Source organism: Anabrus simplex, chromosome 3 (assembly GCF_040414725.1).
Source record: "Anabrus simplex isolate iqAnaSimp1 chromosome 3, ASM4041472v1, whole genome shotgun sequence".
In the NCBI taxonomy this organism is placed as follows: domain Eukaryota; kingdom Metazoa; phylum Arthropoda; class Insecta; order Orthoptera; family Tettigoniidae; genus Anabrus; species Anabrus simplex.
In genome coordinates this window covers 418,982,962-418,987,422 of record NC_090267.1, presented here as the reverse complement: position 1 = coordinate 418,987,422, position 4,461 = coordinate 418,982,962, and positions in this window count along the sequence as shown.

Genomic DNA, 4,461 nt, shown 5'->3' with positions numbered 1-4,461 from the left:
GCTGCCAAAACTCTTTGAGGAGGAAAAGAATGCACTCGGACAATGTAGAAGATGAGGGCTACAGTTCTGACACGTTCTAGATGTTTTACCTATTAAAACGGGACAAATAACCCGTTTTCTCAGGATCTATAGTCCGGCTCCATGGCTAAATGGTTAGCGTGCTGGCCTTCGGTCACAGGGGTCCCGGGTTCGATTCCCGGCAGGCTCGGGAATTTTAACCATAATTGGTTAATTCCCCTGGCACGGGGACTGGGTGTATGTGTCGTCTTCATCATAATTTCGTCCTCATCACGACGCGCAGGTCACCTACGAGGGTCAAATCAAAAGACCTGCACCTGGCGGGCTGAAGTCTTTGGACACATCCCGGCACTAAAAGCCATACGCCATTTCATTTATTCTCAGTATCTATAGAAAATAGACTCTCGAGTGTTTCACAGTTCATTTATAATACTCTTGTAATAAATACTATATCCCTAGAACGAGAGATATAGCTCGTATATTTGAAGTAAAATGCACAAAAATGTAAGGAAATATTGTAAAAAAAAATAAAAAAATTCTATCCTAACTCCTAGAATATGCAGCCTATTGCAATAAAATTAGAGGAGTAAGTAAACGAAACACGTATAAATAACCTACAAGAGTTGCATTAAGTTTAATTGATTCTTGAGAAAATGGGCCATGAAATTAACAAATTAAACATTCACGGGATAGGTCATTCATACACCCCTTAAAACTATGTACCGCACATTCAAAATATTTTTATATGCTTCAAAAGGTGCTGACTTTTGGATTCGTAGTGAATGTATAGTCCGCCTCTTTGGTGTAGTGGTTAGTGTTATTAGCTGCCATTCCCGGATTACCGGGTTCGATTCCCGGCTCTGCCACGAAATTTGAAAAGTGGTAGGAGGGCTGGAACGGGGTCCACTAAGCCTCGGAAGGTCAAATGAGTAGAGGTGGGTTCGATTCCCACCTGAGCCATCCTGGAAGTGGTTTTTGGTGGTTTCCCACTTCTCATCCAGGAAAATGTTGGGAGGATACCTATCTTAAGGCCACGGCCCCTTCCTTCCCTCTTCCTTGTCTATCCCTTCCAATCTTTCCATCCCCCCACAAGGTCCCTGTTCAGCATAACAGGTGAGGCTGTCTGGGCGAGGTACTGGTCATTCTCCCCACTTGTATCTCCACGCTCCAGGGCACTGCCCTGAGGCGGTAGAGGTGGGATCCCTCGCTATGTCCGAGGGAAAACCAACCCTGGGGGTAAACAGATGTATAGAATTATATCAGCTCAAAGCCTCTTACTGAAATAATATTGTATGATTTTTTCTTTTAGATGTTTATAATGTATTTGTTATAGGTACCAAGGGCTTGTAATAATCTGTAACAACTGGCTCAAAATAAGAATGCATTTGAGTGTTTTTCTATCGCCAGGAAATACTAAATGAACTAATATCTTCACGAAATTTTATACTCCTTTTATTGAATATTGAAAGAATGAACGAGTAAGTATTCAAAGAGTAAAGTTTAAAACATTCACCGAGGTGAATTGTGTTAGAGTGGAACAAGGTGTTGATGAACCATGACACGATCAGAGTACACGATAGGAACTAGTCTTTCTAGTGTACGGAGCACAATTCAGGGTCAAAGCTCAGATGCGCTCGGTTATGGATAGAGAATATTCAGGATATCCATGAGTTCGTGATGTTTCTTTATATGTTTCACGCGTACTTTCTGTTACTATGAGGAAGCCCCGAGTTAAAATCTGAGTGGAATGACACGGTCACTGTGTGTTTACTCTCGACGAGGAGCGTGACCTTTACAATGAGGCCATAATCAGCGTCAAGAAGTCTACTAACAATGCACAGATACAATTCTTGATGTTCTTGTCGATTAATATAGGCTCAGGTCTTCTTTGCAGGAATATATAAACTGTCCGATAACCTAACATTTTCTGTAATCTGACCGAGCTAGTTAGGGCCATGCAGCTGTGAGCTTGCATTCGGGAGATAGTGGGTTCGAACCCCACTGTCGGCAGCCTTGAAGGTGGTTTTTGTGGTTTTCCATTTCTACCCCAGGCAAATACTGGGGCTGTACCGTAAGTAAGGCCACGGCTGCTTCCTTCCCACTCCTAGCCCTTTCCTATCCCATCGTCGCCATAGGACCTATCTGTGTTGGTACGACGTAAAGCCAATTATAAAAAAATAAAAAATAAAATAAAAAATCTGCAATCTAGGATAGGTTTCCTGCCTTGGTGGAACAGCTACTGTATATTGCACTAACCAGCCCTGTCAGAATGGGGTAGTAGTCCTACCCCTTACCCGGAGACTTCTGCTTCGATCACTGGAGATTTCGATCCTGGTCTGATGGAAGCAAGCTTGTAGTTGTATATGACTCGATATCGTGACCATAGCTACTAGACGTTCAGTTTTACGTGAAATCCGAACAACAAGTACGTGACTTTTCATTACAAAAATTCCACAAATATTAGCCAAGATTCGAACCACGGACGCCAGAAATCAAACCAAGTGCCCTTTGAACAGAAGGCACAGGACGAAAAGGTTTACTTAGGAGTAATTTTCATTACACTACTCCCCTATAATAGTTATAATGATATATGTATGTATGTGTGTATGTATGTATGTATGTAGTCTATGTATGTATGTATGTATGTATGTATGTATGTATGTATGTATGTATGTATGTATGTATGTATGTATGTATGTTGGGTATTCAGCCCGAAGGCTGGTTGGATCCACCATTACCTGTCATAAATGGCCTAGGTGTCACTGAAGAGGCGTACTAGGGAAATGAGGAGTGAGGTAGATTCCCGTTCCTTTCCTCACTGAGCCAGAAGTTGCTATTGCACATCAGTCTGCCAAGCCGACTGAAATACGTGCACCAACCGACCCTATGAGTAGAAACTGTAAAGTCTTAATCTCAACAGCCTTCTTCTTATTATCATTTTTCTTCTTTCCTTCTGGCCATTCTGTCAGTAGGACCATATTACCCTTCAATTGCACAACAGTACAGACACCACAGAATTAAGGTACCGGAAGAGTTTGCCGTGTGGTTAGAGGCGCGCAGCTGTGAGCTTGCATCCGGGAGATAGTGGGTTCGAACACTACTGCCAGCAGCCCTGAAGATGGTTTTCCGTGGTTTCCCATTTTCTTACGAGTTAAAGGCTGTAACTTAATTAAGTGCACGGCCGCTTTCTTCCCATTCTTAGGCCTTTCCTATACCATCGTCACCATAAGACCTATCTGTGTCGGTGCGACGTAAAACAAATGGCATAATTAAGGTTTCAGATACACTATACAGTAATAATAATAATAATAATAATAATACCGAGCGAGTTGCCCATGCTGTTAGGATTGCATACCTGTGAGCTTGCATTCGAATCCCACCGACGGCAGCCTTGAATATGTTTTCTCGTGGTTTCTCATGTTCATACCAGGCAAATATTTAGGCTGCACCTTAATTAAGGACACGGCCGCTTCCTTCCCAATCCTAACTCCTTTCCATCCTTGCGTCGCCGAAACCCTTAAAAGTGTTAGTGTGAAGTTAAACCACTAGAAATAATAATAATAATAATAATAATAATAATAATAATAATAATAATAATAATAATAATAATAATAATAATAATAATAATAATAATAATTTCCCTTTCTCGTGATATTTTTGCAGTTATCTGGAGTAGGACATGTTGTGTATTAAGCCCAGTTTTACGAACGGCTGCCCTTTCCGGCGTCGACCCTATTTGGAGATATGTATTTACTATTGACTGCTTCTTTGGTGGTTGGTAGTGTGATGCTGTATCTAAATGAATATGTCTATTAAAACGAACACAAACAATCTGCTGCCGAACTAGAGAATTTAACCAAAGATGGCAAATATCCCCAACCTGGCCGGGAATCTAAATCCCGACTTTATGAGCAGAAAGCTAATACGCTTACCATTGAGCCAAGGAGCCGGACTATAAATAATAATCAACCGAGCAAGTGTCTACGCAGTTTGGTAGCTATCAGCTTGCATTCGGGAGGTAGTGGGTTTGAATCCCACTGTGGAGAGACATGAAGATAGTTTTCCAGGTTTTCCCATTTTCTTTCTTTATAAAAATTTGTTTTACGTCGCACCGATACAAATAGGTCTTATGGCGACGATGGGATAAGAAAGGCCTAGGAGGTACAGCCCCAGCATTTGCCTGGTATGCAAATGGGACACCACGGAAAACCATTTTCAAGGCTGCCAACAGTGGAGTTCCAACCCAATATCTTCCGGATTCAAGCTCACAGCTGCGCGCCCTTAATCACGTGGCTCAACTCGCCAGGTTTTCCATCCCATTCCTAACTCTCTCCCATCATTCACGGAAGAGCTACTGTATGTGTCGGTAAGACGTGAAGCAAATTATTAAAAAATATAAATGAAATGATTAGAAATAGATAAATGCTATATGCAAGGTCGAGT